Raw genomic sequence first — 16,130 nt, forward strand, 5'->3', positions numbered from 1 at the left:
TTAGATCTACATTAGTCATAGTATATTCTGGTTGCATTTTACTTTACACTCCCCTTCCATTGTTTATATGAAGATGAAGGATATATCATATATTTTGTATATTTCCAACATGTGCTCTTAAAAGAATATTTGCCAGTTAAAAAAAAAAAAGGTGTAACATTTAAAAAAATGCAGAGACTAAAACCATTTTAGATATATAGGATTTTGCTACAGATTTATTTTGTGGTTAATTTCTTTACAAAGATATTATAATTAATAGTTTAGGGGAAATAAAAAGTGAAAATAGCATTTATTAAACCGAGTACTTTTGCTGGTTTTGGACATTTAAAAAGTGTGTGCAAGTAGGCTTATGTGGTGTCCAAGATAAAATTATTTTCCCAGCCAGAATCATAGAAAGCCAAAAAGTAGAAAAGGATATTATACCCCAAATGAATGTTAGAACTGCTTTCCCCTGAACAGAGTTTTCTTGCTCCTGTGGAAGTAAGCATTATCAAATTGCCGCAAGGTGATGAAACGGGATTGGGGAAGGTTTCAGACACCATTTCTTTCAAAAACAAGGTGGTTTAGTGAGGAAACCTGATGGATATATTAGCCATTCATATTTAAAGCTGTCCAACTTCCCAGACTGTTATTATCTATCAATTGTGACTAGAAAGTGAATAAATATTCTGGGTCACTTAGGTAAAATGATATTTTAGGGACCTGTGAAAGGTTGAATTAGATATTTATTTCATTTCCCAATTTAGTTTCAAATGCTGATACATAATATGTTAAGGCCATTTGTGCTGTAACTGCAAAGTTCGGCTCAGGGATTCCTATTAACGATGCTGATCAACATTTCTTTTCCCAGAAAGAAATTTGTTTAAACCTAGTTAGATCTGTCTAACATAGATATTTACTGGCTATATTTTAAAGAATGCACAATGAATCAAACCAATCCCCAGAGCCTAAAACTCTGACCTAAATTAGAAACTCAAGCTCCCTTATTATTTTCATTTGAACGCTACTCATAGCCATCCTCATTCTGTAAAGAATACAATTTCTGCAACAAAGTTTCTTTGTTTTCATAAAACTAAAAATGTGCTGTATTTAGACCAAACAATAAAAATAAATTACCAAACTACCTTCTAATGCATGGAGATTCTGGAGAGAGGAAACCATAGATATTTAGGAGAATAATGTGATTCATTGTGCTAAACATTTTTATAAAGCTGGTTTTGTGTGTTTGAGTTGCATCTGTTACCTCTCAGTCAATATTAAAGTGTGTACAAGCAAAACAATTTTGAATTGAATTATAGCACATACAGGCCTCAGCATCTAAGGGGTCCACACCTTAGTAGATAAAAGCTTATTTCCTTATTCAATCGATAAAGTATTTCTGCTGAACATTTTAAAAATGTTCTCTATGAAGCTAATTCATTTTAATTTGCAAAGATAAATGTTTTTCAAATCTAATTTGACTTACTCCTGCATTTTTAACATCTCCCCTTTACTTTTACTTATTTGTACTTTTAAACACTTATTACTGACAATGTTCTGAAGAGCCGTAATACATGTAGATGTTGTATCCTTAGATGCAGAATGATGAAATAATTGTTTCTTTGGCATCATCATCTTGCTGTTACAGTTGATGAGGACAATTGCTTGAATTAAAAATAGTATGACTTATCACCAGAGTTTATACTTTAATAAAATACATAAATACAATTTACTTATTCTTTTTCATTTCATTTTGTGTCTAAATTTTCAGGTCACTTTCATGAATTCAAAGGCAATTTACCAGTGATTTCTGGGTGCTGGGGCTGACTTTTTGTGCGTAATTGTAAGTATTTATTTATTGTTTTTGTTACTATTTCATGTAACAGTCATAGTATGTAAATAAGTTCTTAACTCCCCTTGTATATGAATTTTTAGTTTTTCTGGTAAGCTTTTTGTAAGTATTATAATTTTTCCTTAATGTTTTCATAGGAAGAGTATAGAAAAAAATGACAGTTAAAAAAAAAAACCTGTTTGTTGTAGTTCTCAAGGAAATAACACAATGTAAGGCCCATTACAATAAGCCCAAAGAATATTTTACTTTTGGGGAACAGAGCCCAATGATAGGAATGGGTTACCTTAAAGATTCTAGTCTATATACACATGAATAATTTACCTATATAACTTCTTATATTTCTGGTTATCTGAACTTGAAAAGTGCTATGCGCCTCTTCTCAGAGAAAAGATGTTAGTTGATACAGAATTCAAAGAGCTGTCAGTGCATGAAGAGATTATATACTAATGAACCAAGAACTCATTTGGTGAATGTATAATATACATCAAAATGGTCATATCCCTGCCCACTTTCCCATCCCCAACATACAGTGTATTCCTTAACTATGTTTTTCTGGAAAGCAGGTAAATTTTAAGATGAAAATTGAATAAACTTTAAAGATCTATTCAAGTATTTTAAATTAATCAGTACATATTTATAATATGGAAATAGTTGAGAGTATATGGCAGGTCTTTAAAAATGTTTCTGTGCATATAAACCTACATTTGAGTAACTTGATTTTAAAATATATTTATATGTGTATGTTTTTGTAAACCTTTGGCATTTGTAGGGCTTTTAAACATTTGATAACAGCAAAAACATAGGAAAACTTTTCTTTTTTAATGTACTGCTATAAAAAAGTTTAGAGAAAAAAAGTTTAGAGAACATATTTCTATGAAAGTATCTGAAAAAATGTTATAAGTTAAAGTGATTCAATATTTAAATAGAAAGCAGTGAAAATTTAATTTACAATCAGATTTACCTTCAGTAGAGGTAATATTGATTCAGCTAGGCATTTTGAACCAAGTTTAAAAAATATGTGTGTAATATTTAATATAGTTGAGTATATATTATAGTTTTTGATGATTTAAGAATGAATAAATTGTTAATTTTATGAAATTGTATCAATTTACATCTTGTTAATTGAGACTTAATTCCTCCTTAAAACAAAATTGTATAAACAAAATTGAATTGTATAATTCATTTAAATTAAATATAAGCTTTTAATTTGTGCAAGGTACAATGGTAAGGATTAGGAGGTAAAGAAGACTGAGAAAGAAATATAAAGTATCTTTGAAGGGCTTTTGATGAGAACAGAATTGTAAGGAGCTGAATTTATCCTATTAGAAATCTGAGTGTGGGGAAATAATTTTGAGCCATCCAAATCTTATTCCAGCTGATTTGTCCTTTCTTTTATTTCTTTTCTCTTTTCCTTTGTATTATCCAGTTATTTTACTAAGTAAATTTTACTGATGATTAAAGATTTTCAAGTGGCAAGTAGAGTTACCATCATTTCAACCAAGGGAGTCTTTGTTATAATTTACATTTCTTATCCCCAAAATCTGTATTTCCTGAATTCACTTGCCCCAACCTTCCTCCCAAGATACACATGGATTAATTTTGAATGGAAGTGATCCAATTAGCTGAAAATTTTTCTTATGATATAATAAAAAGAAGACTAAAATTAGAAGAGAAACTGTTGATAGAAATTTTTATTTTGTGTTGCCCAGCCTGGTCTCAATATCCTGTGCGCAAATGGTCTTCCTGCCCCATCCTTCTGAATTGCTGAGATTAAAAACATGCACCTCCCACCCTTCACTAGAGATAAAACCAGAGCCTCATGCATACTTGGAAAGCATTCTACCACTTAGCTACACCCCCAGCATATATATTTATATTTGTATATATTTATATTTTCTGTAGTTTAGCTTAAAAATCCAAAAATATTTCTCATAATATTTTATTTGGTCATAGCCAGGCCAAAAATATTCGTTGTCTAGTCTTGAGAATTTCTGTATGTTTCTTTGGGGCATAGACTTTGCTGTTTCTTGGGTCAGTGATTTCACACTTTGTTAGGACTGTCTCCAGTCTGCAGAACCTCATTGTTAAAGAGATTCAGCAGAAGGCTATAACTAAAATAAGTGAAATAAAACTAATACAACATTCAGAATGTTTGCATTTCTATTGTGGAAACTGTCCATCACTTACACTAATTGATGGGGCAGCAAAAACAATGGAAATATTAATTTCGTTAGACCTAAGAACAAGCAAATAGGATTAGTGACAGTGGCTTTTATGAACTTTAATTTCCATGCCCTGGAACTGCTTATGTGCTACATGATCTAAGGCAGAAAGTTATACCTCATGGCTATGGGAAGGTTTCTCAGTCAGGTTTACAGAAGCCAGTCTGTGAGATAAGGAAGGTGGGATATTGTTTGCACATCCATAATGAATGGGCCACAGCAAGAGTGTGTGAGAACCGATTGGAATCTTACCTACTCACATCTACTGTCCAGATCAAAAGAGAAAAGCATAGTGAAGAAACATGACTATCTCTTCAGAAGCTACATCTTATTCTAATAGTTTTTTTCCCCTTCTTTCCCCAAAGTAGGTCTCATGTATGAATACCTTGTTTTGCGTTTCAGTATTCTAATTTAATTTTCATTTTTAATGAAAAAAATAACTGTGTAAGTCTGACTACTGAGTTTTACCAGGGCAATAGATGAATGGTTAAAACAAGACAAAACAAACAAAACAGCAACAACAACAAAAAATTCAAAGATTATTTATTGAGTCCCCGGCTTTTTCAGGTTACCCAAGCAACTTTAATAATTTGATAGTGAATTCCCTTTTATAAAATTCTGTCTCAGTTTATGATCTAGCAACCTTTCCTCCAAGTTCTCTGACAAGTATTTTATTATCTGATACAAAAAATGATAATTATTTAAACAAAGGTTAGAGGAAAAAATAACAATAGTGTCTGAAGTTGGTATAACACTTGAGTTTTGAGACATTAAATTAGCTAAATTTCATGAAAACTCTGTAGGATGTAGAAGAATTATCTTCATTTTTGCAGAGCAGCAGGGCTCAAACCTGAGTTTATGGTGTAAATTCAGTACTGTTTTCATTAACACAATCCTGTCTTTTTGGAGAGAGAATTTTAGCTCTCCTTTTGTCTTTGGTCACTCTCTCAGTTTTCATTTGGTTGCTGTACAAATAAATATTTTTTAAAAGTTAAAATAGAGTAAGTGAGAAGAAATTGAGACAGCCTTCTATGACTTCGTTTTTTGTTGTTTGTATTTTCTTTTTGTACTGCTGCAGCATTTGGTCCTTCTTGACATTTTCCTACTCTTTGGAAACTGCCACATACCTTGCTTCAACTGAAATTTTTTGAGTCGCATAGATTTTTTAGGAAACAAACAAAAAAAATCACAGATTCATGCTTTTGTGGTATTTTAAAATGGAAAGAAATCTGTTTCAAACTGAGCATAGTCCAGACCAAAGCTCCCTCAGTGAGAACATCTGTGATTTTAAGGACAAGTAGGTCTAAGTGCATTATCTTTAAAAAATATTATTCCAGGCTAATCTTGACATAGACCAGGTAAATAAAAAAGATGAGCTGTGAAAATCCACAAATAGGGCTTGAATGCCATTTTCCATGACAACGGGAGCTGCCCCATGAAAGCATTAATGCTGAGAATGTAAGGAATTTAAAATTGTGCCCTCTCAGTTTTACAGTTGTATGCTCATGTTAATTAGAGATATACTGACATTTGAAGTTTCTACATTAATACACACAGCTACTATACATTGGTCTACTGTGGCCAGAAATCTACTTTAATTAAAACGAGTTTGCTAATCTGAAAGCGTATATCCATTACATTTTAAGCTTTTAAGTTTTGTATACTGGTACCCTTAGATTCTTATTCTTTATGCTCTTTCTAATTTCTGTTCCTAATTTATACCTGAAAGGACAGCCTGGCCCGATTTTAATCTCCTAGTGGTGTTTTGGAGTAATATTAATGGAATTTTTGAGAAAAAACGTTTTTAATAGTGTCTTTTATTTGCTGTAGTTTTGAATCTCTTTTCTGACTCTCTAAATGATTGGTTTTCTTGCAAACCTTTTAAATGGCCTGCCATGGAAATAAGGTAGGATTTAGGTTTATGGAATTTACTTCACTATCTATATTTAAGCCCAGAAAAGCTACTTTTTACTGTTACACTATAGTTTTAGTTGGGGAAAACCCAATAGTAGAGACTTTAATAAAATGAGTAGTAAAAAACATTCTGTTTTTTCCAGTAGAATTTATTTTCATTCTTCTGTCTTCTACCATGCATCTTAATTTTTGATTTGTAAATATGTTCACAATTGCTTGAGGCCTTTGTGAGGTCATCTTTACCCCTAGACTTTTTGCTTTGTCTGTTTTACACTCAAAGCATGACCTTACAACTACTTTTTGCAATCTTGTATTTCTTCAGAATCTTCTTGTCAGGACTTTTAACTTTATTGTTTTGTGCTTGTTATTTAGTGAAACTCCCTCACTTATATTTTGGACCAATCCCTGAGTATTACACAAGAAAATTCCTGTTTTTAGCAACAGAACAATGCTTTAGAAAGTTAGTAATACTCAGAACTTGTTTCATTAAATCATTTTATTGTACTTTTAAACTACTGAGATCTCGAACCATTAAAACTTACTCAGTACAATTATTATTATAGCCTATTTTAATTTTTATTACTTTTTTTTCACAGCACCAAGTTTCTCTGTTCTTTATTCTTTCATGTTGCTTACTACATATTATGCCATCACAGCACATTTGGTAATTTCAAGTTAATTGCTCAATTATCAGTGACAGTCATGAAGCACTTGAAACATGCGCAGTGGAAGATTTTTTAAATTTCAAAATAAGTTGGTGTGTCATAATCTTAAATGTGAAACATGCCAATATCTGCAGGCATAAAAATACACAGCCTGAGCTAGGCATTTCAAGGAAGGCAAAAACCTACTCTTAAAATCAGGGCTTTTGTCTGCCACTGAAGTGTTTCATCTTTGCTAATTTCAAACAACATGTCTAAATTTGATATTGGCTTTTACTTTTCAACTCTAAAAATTTGGTCGTGGTTTATAAAGGAAAAGGGAAGTAAAGCTGCATTGATTCTGTTTGAGGATTTTATTGGAATTTCACATTATTGTTCATTGTAAAGTGGGATTTGGTGTGAGGTGAGTCCATGTTGGATGCCAATCAGGGAAGTTGGCTTAATAATGAAGCAAAATAGTTTCTTTATAATATTTATTTATTCATTCATAAGGTGAGCCTATATTCAGAGGACAGTGTTAGAATGAAGGTTGTATACTGATGATTTGTTAATATTGGAAAAAACCCACAGAAGAACAGTGACATTTGGGCACTTATTTGAGTCCTACAGAGTAATAGCCTCAGATGCCTTCAAGATAAACTTATACATTATGATAAAATAATTATTGTGACTCCTTTGGCAACTCGGCAAACTATCGGCATTAGTATTCAGTTTAGGGTTTTCTCTAAACTAATGTAGTGCCAACAGCTCTTTTCTAGATGCTGTTATGGTTCTTTCACATTTTTATAGTACTGTAGTAAAGCCGGATTTACTGGCTACATTTGAAGGTGGAGTAGGGCTGCACAAGAGTCAACATTAAAGTGATTCAGTGCCTGTTGGAGAAAAATTCTTCTTAACTTGAGATTAGAAACAATGTGGGGCTTAGGGGCAATTTTCTAAGAGCTACTAATAAATTCAAATTTTCTCCTAAAATTTGCTCTTTGAACTTGTTTTTAACCAAGAAAACAGGCTTACTCATTTTCTAGTATTCTTCATAACTTTAATTAGTATCGAAATGATTAAATATAAATAGAGAAGAAATAAAACCATTATTTGAGGTGGGTAGTAGTCTCAAATATAAAGTGAGGGAATGTCAATAAATGCACTAGTTGTGTACAGCTAGCTATATTATTACATAATGATCTATAGGATGAGAAATACTGCCTGCCTATTACTCAGGAAAAAGTAATGTATTACTAGAAAAATTTTGGTAATTATTTAATTTATAAAGATTGAATAATCAACAAAATCTATTTTTTGTATCTTTAATCACTTTTATTATAGTTTTTTCAAAAGTACATATTTTATGTTATTTTGGAATTTTGCTATAAACTTAACATTTCATCATATTTTTACCAGTTCCAAGCCATCAAAACATTGCCAGTAAAGGCAAAACATTCTGTGCATTTTCTATATATAACTTACAAATGTCTTGCTGAAAGCTTTAACAAATACAAAGCAATAATAGTGAAAAAGATTAATTTGCAATGCATCCCGTTCCATATATAAAAAAGGTCTGGTAAAAGAGACTTATTCTTAATGTTTAATCAGTCAAAAACATTTATTCATATGATGTAATGCTGATTATTATTATTCTTATTTGCTTAACATTAAGGACTTGGAATAGAGCTTACAAAGGAAGAAAAGGTGGTCTCTACCCTAAGGGCATAAAACTTGACTTGTTACTAGAGAGTTTCTGTGGGTGGAATTTTCTTTGGCTACAAACTGTACTGGAGTTAGCTCTCTCTCTTTCTTTTCAGCTCACAGTTTCATGTAAACTTAAGTGAATGAATTCATTAATAAAAGCAGATTTTCTATTTTCATTTCACCTCTGGGCTCTTTTATACCTTTGGAACACACAGGCACAACAAAAAGGTATGTTTGACAGTTAATTATTATTTTTCCTTTTTTGATTCTTGCATTGCAAATAATTAAACAACAGCATTAATGGAATCCAAATCTGCAGAATACAGATTCCTATTTTTTTCTTCTTAAGAAAAAAGTTAAGCAGGTTGGTAACAAGTCTATGACTTGGTTTTAATTTGGATACTAGTGTTCTGAGTTTCATGGAACAAAGGGAAGAAGAATCCAGATCTCTTATTTTGTATATACATTTTTTTCTCCTATTATTATGTATGTTACAGCATTGAATTAATTTTTCAAGTGAGATTGGTCCCCTATAATATGATCTCTGATATTGCACTGAGTGCATATTTATTGAATGGCTGACAGCTTTAAGGTATGGAAACATTCTGTGATTTATCCTGATAATGGCAATATGTGAATCCATTGATTATGCGGATTCTGTGACTAGTCAGTGGGAGCCTCCCACTAGACTTGGAGTTTCAGGAGAGAGTTCTGAAGCCATATCTGGGAGAAGGCTTAAGACAGTAAGACTTGAAAGTATGTGTATAAACAAGAGAGTATAGAAAATTTTGAGGGTGTGGAACTTTTTGAGGAGAGGACATGGTTGAAGAGAGGGAAGAAATGGCTATCCTTCCAACTTGGTTGCAGTAATTGAGAAGAGGAGGAAAAGAGAGAGAAATATGTGAAACAATAGATAATTTAAATAGGAGATTTTTATAGAATCATAAAATGGATTTTAGGACTTTTTTAAGACATGGAAATACTTGTTTGGATCAGACAATAGTAACTTCAAAGGAGTATTATAGGGCCAGGGATTCAGTTTAGTGGTTCCAGCGCCTGCCTCGCAAGCACAAGGACCTGAGTTCAATCCCCGGTACCAAAAACAAACAAAGGAGTATTATAATTTTTTTCTCAATTTGGTTCATGTTTATTTTTATTTCAATTTAATGCCTTTTAAATACAAATGTAGGAATTTTAGATAATATGTGTATTTGTGGAAAAAGCAAAGAATAAGTTTGCATTCTCTGGGTATTAATATAGATATATACAAAAATAATTGTCTATGTAGTACACTTTAATATTATATTTGGGAGACTTTTTGAAAGTTCTCATTCATTGTTACTCTGACCAAGAAGCATCCTTATATCTATTAGAGCAATGAATGTAGGAATTAAGTTTCATATATGGTAAATGGTATATGATATAGTTAGTTTTAGAAAGCTCTTTGGAACTACTTTTCTACAAAATGACTTATAATGTAATGAGTCTTCCTCTGCCTTGCTTTTCTTTTTTTCCTCTCCTCTTACTATTCCTTTCTTCCCTCCCTTATGTCCTTTCTTTCTTTTATTCAGAAATAGTTTTATTTTTGTCTGTCCATTTGCTGCTTGCCTTTTTGAAGGTAATACCTGACACCTGTCCCTTAAATGGTGTGCAAGAATCACCTTTTTCATTAATGACTGAAAAGCCCTATAAGAAAAAGAATTAAGGCCACTCTAGTGCGTGTTGTATAATCAAAGGAAATTGGGGAGGTGTTGGGGTTAGTTTTATTATGAGATGATGCAAATAGGTTAATTGGAAATTATAATTTTTACTGAACCAGAAGTTTACTAAACTTGAATTAGGATATATCAGATGTTAAGGCTTACTGACTATTTGCTCTATGAGAGGAAAAGAATACCTAAGGAAGGTCTAAAATCAGATTTTAACAGTTTTTACAAATCTCTCCACAGTGAGATATTGTATTATTCATATACTTAAAATCCATTAGGGGAGTCCTTAGCTGTGTCTCTTTGGCATTTCTTATAACTAGAACAAATTAGTCTCAGTTCCTGACAGTGTTTGTTTCTTAAGAATAACTTAATTTAGCAATAAGTATCCAATGGTTCCAAAAGGGTAAAGTTTATAAATTATTTCAAGGACACTAAACAAGAGATGAAACCCAGATATGCTTAAAAGAAGGTTGTGGCTTGGTTAAGTTGTGATTATGTGTAAAACAGATAGAATAGCAAGCTGTGAAGCAATTTGTGATGTCTACAGGGGATTCTTCCACAATACCATCTAATAGTGCACAGCACTTCTCACTTTCTGTGGAGGAGAGGAAGGAAGGAATAGGCAGGCAGGGATCTATGCATAGTACAGAAAAGTTAGTGAAAAATATCTGTTGCTTGTATCACATGCTAGGCATTTTTACCTCGTTGTATTTAATTTTTTAAACAATCTTATTGTTTACTCTCCCCCAATCCTTGGTTATTTTCCATAAATTCTAATTTATTTTTTGTTTTCAGAGCACTAAAAGGATCAGTGCTTATTTGTATTTGCATTATTTAGTATCTATTTCCTCCACCAGACTAAAAGCTATGTCAGGGCAGAGACCATGACTGTTGTGTTCAAACCTGTGAAGCTGGTTTTTAGCATAGTCCCAGATACACAGGTCTCAACTAAATATTTTTTGAAATGAACAAAAAATAAAGGAGAGGAAGGAAGGAAGCAAATGACAGAGGTGGGACTTAGTGTGTCTGACTTCAAAACTCATTTGTTTCCCCAGCAAAATTTTATTTCATTTAAATTATTCTTAGTTATAAATTCATCTGATAAAGTTTCCATTACACATATCTCAGAGCACCTCAAATATGATGAAAAAGGCCCCTATTTCATCCCATTGAAATACCAAAACAATCTTAAATTAACAGGTGTCTTGGGAAATAGATATAATATCTTTTATTTTTATTTTTAGGCTTTGGTTCCTTCTACATAAAAAGAGTGCTTTCTCTTCTTTATTCTCTGAGATTTCCCCTTACTTTAGGTCTTTGTGCTCCTAATTTGAGTTTTGGTATCTGGCAGAGAATTTGTTGCATGCCCTGCTGAGGTTTTTCCTGTGGAGGCATGTCACTGGGAGAGAAGCTGTGTTCAAACCAAAGGAGCTCCTAGCATCACCAACACCAGGCACTGGGGCTTGGTTTGGTCTTTGAACAATGACTTCATTTTTTTCTGCTTATTTTTTCCTTGTTATTAATAACTATGATTTTCAAGAATGTCTTTGTTTTTGCATAATGCTACTGAACGTTTTTTGTTACTGGTGCTACCTTTTTTGATGTTATTGTTTTGGTACAGGGGATTGAACTCAGGACCTTGCGCTTGCTAGGCAGGTGGTGGCACCACTGAGGTAAATCCCTGGCCCTTGGTGCTACCTTTTAAAAGCACTTTACTGTGTCTATGGTGCTTCCAAAGAAGGGAGGAAATGTAAGTATAGGGAGTAAATGCAAGGTTTGTTAAATCTCTCCTGCAGAAATATCTCATTGTATCTGGGCTTTCAGCAATGCCATGTAGTCTTGAAGGCATGCACAGTAAGGCTTTGTAAATGTGATTAGGTCAAAGAGAAAGTGGATATCTCCCAGACACATTGGATAGATATATATTTAAATCATGCAGTGAACTTTATGAATTCTATATATATTCCTAAGAATGTACAAGAAACATATTTCTGTGATGTTAGGCAATAACGTTTTTTATCTAGACTAAATTACAACCCTGAAACTTTGGCATTTGGGAATTTATCATTTGAAGCAGTCTGGTTTATTTCAAAGTTAGTATCATAGTAGAGTGATCTGATCCCATTAGTGTCTTATTCAGGTTGGTTTAATTAGTGGTCAATCTAACTTCCTATGTAGTCTCTAAAAACTATTAAAAATATGACTCTGTTTCCCCAGTTAAGACAAACTATTTTTTTGGTAGCAAAAGTTTTCTTTCTAGGAGAGTATTTAGTATTTATTAGAAAGTAACTCACTTCCATGAGTATATCCTAGTACTTAGTACTGTATATTGAAAACACAGCAGCAGTTGCTGCATTGGAAACAAATGTAAATGTACCTTGTCTCTGTTCTTAGGAATTTTACATTACGTATGTACATAAAATTTAAAAAAACTTTTGAAATTTCTTTTTATGCCCTGGTGTCTAACCAATCCAATGGATGGATCAGAGTAAGCATTAATGAATGTTATTTAAATTACAGTGATAATGGAAGAGGAGATGTTCAAAGGAGAAGAAATATAATTCCTTATGCAGAATATACTAAGTAATTTGGACTGTAAAAATGTACTCTGGAGAGTTCAATGAATTTATAATTATTTTCTTAAGGGATATTAGGAAACAGATTTCTTAAATAATTTTCTTTGACAGCTATGTAGAATTTTGTTGGAGGAAAAGGGAATCGTGGTAGTTAATCATGGTAGTTCATTGTGTCATCTTAATTGGCTTGGGAGCTGCTGAAGGGATTAGTAAAGCACACTTCTGGATGTGCATAAGTGGGTTATGAGGGCATGATTTTGGGTACTGTAAATGGTCCTACATGCCTTCCTCTTTGGCACTCTTCCTCTGCTCTGCTTCTAGGCCCTTGGCGTTCAGCCATAAGAAGCTTTGTTCCACATGCCTGCTTGCCATGATGTCCCTGCTTTGGAGCCAGTGGATCATGGACTAAATGCCCTAAAACAATGAACCAAATTAAGCCTCCTCTTTTAAGATGTGGATGTTGGGTATTATGTTCCAGTGGTGGGAAAATTGATTAATACAGGGATGGAGAGAGGAGTCTCCTAATAGGGGAATAACGTGAACATAAGGCCGACAAATACTAGAAGGTATATATGTGATAGAGCACAATAAGTTCAGCTTGTGTATAGGCTACAAAATTTAGTGTGTTTGTATCCTTTTGGCTTGTCAGGCTAAGATAAAGCATTTGGTAGATCATAGGGGGCCATCACAAGCATATAACCCAGAGATATGGCAAGAGATTGGCTTTTGGAAAGTTAATTCAGCCAGTAATTGGTAGAATTGTTATGGATTTGGGCAAAAGCTAGAGAAAGTTTGGGAGGATTGCTACAACAATTCAAGTATAAGGTAAGAGATGGGAAGCTTGAGGGAAATGAAAAATGACTCATGTTGCTTTCTCTCTGCTGATTTTGCTAATCACAGTACGGAATTTTTGAAAAGGCAAGATGGAAAAGGCAAGATGGAAATAACCATATTGAATGCCTCTTGCCAATGCTTAAATCCTGTACCATCTCACTGGTTAAAACTTCACAGAAAATTAAGAATTATTTTTCTTCTCATGGGAGACTGTGAAAAAGATGAATTTTTCCAGGAACAAGAATATCTTTGAAGATAAAGTTGCTTGAGGATTTAGAAGCATATAACATAAACATATATAACATAAACATATACTTGCACATGACATAAATACATACAATCATAAACACAAAACATATTAGCACCAGGAGATAAGGTGCACAGGCAGGGCCTTGTTGACTGCATAGGTATACCATGAAATGTGGCTAGCATGAGTGTGAAAAAAGTGAAAATGCTTGAGATTATAGCTTTTTAAAATTTTAATTAAGTTTATTGGCACATTTTAGGTATACAATACAGTTACATTCATCACTGGGATCTTGTACCTTTACTTTATGTATCTTGGTTCTTATATTTTCCCTCTTCCCCTGCCCTCCCTTCACCCCCTCCACCTTTCCCAATTTACAAAGACTTTATTACCATTTTTTCCTTTTCTCATATTCTTTCTTTTCTCTTCTTACCTTTCCCCTCCCATTATTCCTGCACCTTTAGTCCTTTACTTCCTATTACACAATATCAATTATACATTTTGATATTTGTTTGCACTTTTAGTTTTTCATACCAGAGAAACTATTCAGTATTTACACGTGTGTCCTATTCATTTCACTTAAGAGTATTGCCTCAATGTGCATCCCTTTAGATATAAATGTCTCTAATTTCTCGTTCTTTATGGTTGAGTAGTACTCCATTTTATATAAAAAAAGAAAACACATCTTCTTTATCCAGACTCCGGTTGATGGGCACTTGGGCTATTTCCAAGTTTTAGCCATTATGAACTGTGCTGCTATAAACATGGGTGAACATTTCATTACTGTGGTATGATTCTTTTAATTCGTTTGGAAAGATGCCCAGCAGAAGGATAGCTGAGTCAAATGGGACTTCTAATCCTAGTTGTTTAAGGTGTCTCCATATTGATTTCCACAGTCTGCACTCCTACCAACAATGAAGAAGGGTTCCTTGCTCCCCACAACCACGCCAGCCTTCGTTGTTGGTTGATTTCTTGAGGACAGCCATTCTTTCTGGGGTGAGGTGGAATCTCAGTGTTGTTTTCACCTGCATCTCTCCAAAGACCAGTGATGTGGAACATTTTTTCCTATATTTATTTGGTGCTCTAACTTCTTTGAGAAATGTCTGTTCATTTCAGATGCCCACTTTTGAATCAGGTCTTTGTATCTGGGGGTCTGATTTTTTTGAGTTCTTCATATATTGTAGGTAATAGACCTTTGCCTGAGGAACAGCTGGTAAAATTTTTTCCCCACATTGTAGGTTGTCTCTTAGCTCTTTTGCTGGTTTCTCCTGCAGTGCAGAAGCGTTTTAAAAAGATGAGATCCCAGTTGTTGATACTTTGTGCTAGTTCTTGTGCTACTGAGAATTTGTTCATAAAATCTTTTCTTATGCCAGTGTCCTAAGAGTTCTACCTAGCTTATCTCTCAACAAGAGAGTTCTGTTTTAATATTTAGATCTTTAATCCACTTGGATTTTGGCTTAATGCATGGTGAAAGATAGGTGGTCTAATTTTAATCTTTGGCAAGTTGAAATCCAGTTTTTCCAATACCATTTATTAAAGAAGCTATCTTTCCTCCAGCGAGGATGGTTGGCTCCTTTGTCAAAGATGAGGCAGCTGAGTATGTCTGGAGTTGTTACTGCATCTTCTAATTTATTCCACTGATGCTCAGGTCTGTTTCTTTCCCAGTACCGTGCTGTTTTTATCACAGTGGTTTTGTAGGATAGATTCAAGTTGGGGATTTTGACACCCCCTGCCGTGTCTCTGTTGCCTAGAATGGCTTTTGCTATTCTAGGTCTCTTATGGTTCCAAATGAATTTTGGGATTGTTTTCTCTGGTTCTGTGAAATAAACTGTTGCGATTCCTATCAGGATTGCATTGAATCTGTATAGCAGTTTTGGTAGTATGTCCATTTTCACTATATTGGTTCTTCCTACACAGGAACAGGGATGTCTTTCCATTTTCTTATATCCTCTTCAATCTCTTTTTTCAGAGTGTTGTAGTTCTCAATGTAGAGGTCTTTTGCTTCCTTTGATAGATTGATTCCCAGATATTTCAGTTTTTTGGATGTTATTGTGAAAGGAATTGTTTCCCTAATTTCTCTCTCAATGATTCTGGTTTTGTGTGTGTGTGTGTGTGTGTGTGTGTGCAAGAAGGCCATTGATGTTTTAGTTTTGACCTTGTATACAGCTACTTTACTGAATTTTTCAATTAAGTCTAGAAGTCTTTTGGCGGAGTTTTTGAGTCTTGTATGTAGAGTATCATTTCATCAGTAAATAATGACAGTTTAACTTCTTCCTTTCCTATGTTTATTTCTTTTATTTCTTTTTCTTGCCTAATTGCTGTGGCTAGTGTTTCCAAAACTATATTGAACTGGAATGGTGGTAGTGGATATCCTTGTCTTGTCCCTGATTTTAGTGTGAAAGCTTTCAGTTTTTGACCCTTTTTTTTTGTACCTGGGATTGAACTTGGC

General features: G+C 33.5%; 1 protein-coding gene across 2 annotated transcripts in view; it reads left to right on the forward strand.

The window, feature by feature from the left end:
- Sox6 (SRY-box transcription factor 6) overlaps positions 1-16,130 on the forward strand; it is a 557,563-nt gene that overhangs the window by 100,479 nt on the left and 440,954 nt on the right. The window contains exons 4-5 of one of the 2 annotated variants that reach the window (XM_010615190.3): positions 1,751-1,822; positions 8,429-8,543. The gene's annotated coding sequence lies outside the window, so the exon portion shown is untranslated. The remainder of the gene's footprint in view (positions 1-1,750; positions 1,823-8,428; positions 8,544-16,130) is intronic. The other variant, XM_010615191.3, reaches the window with a different exon arrangement.

Source organism: Fukomys damarensis, unplaced genomic scaffold, assembly GCF_012274545.1.
Source record: "Fukomys damarensis isolate Sample0158 unplaced genomic scaffold, DMR_v1.0_HiC HiC_scaffold_16, whole genome shotgun sequence".
Lineage (NCBI taxonomy): Eukaryota > Metazoa > Chordata > Mammalia > Rodentia > Bathyergidae > Fukomys > Fukomys damarensis.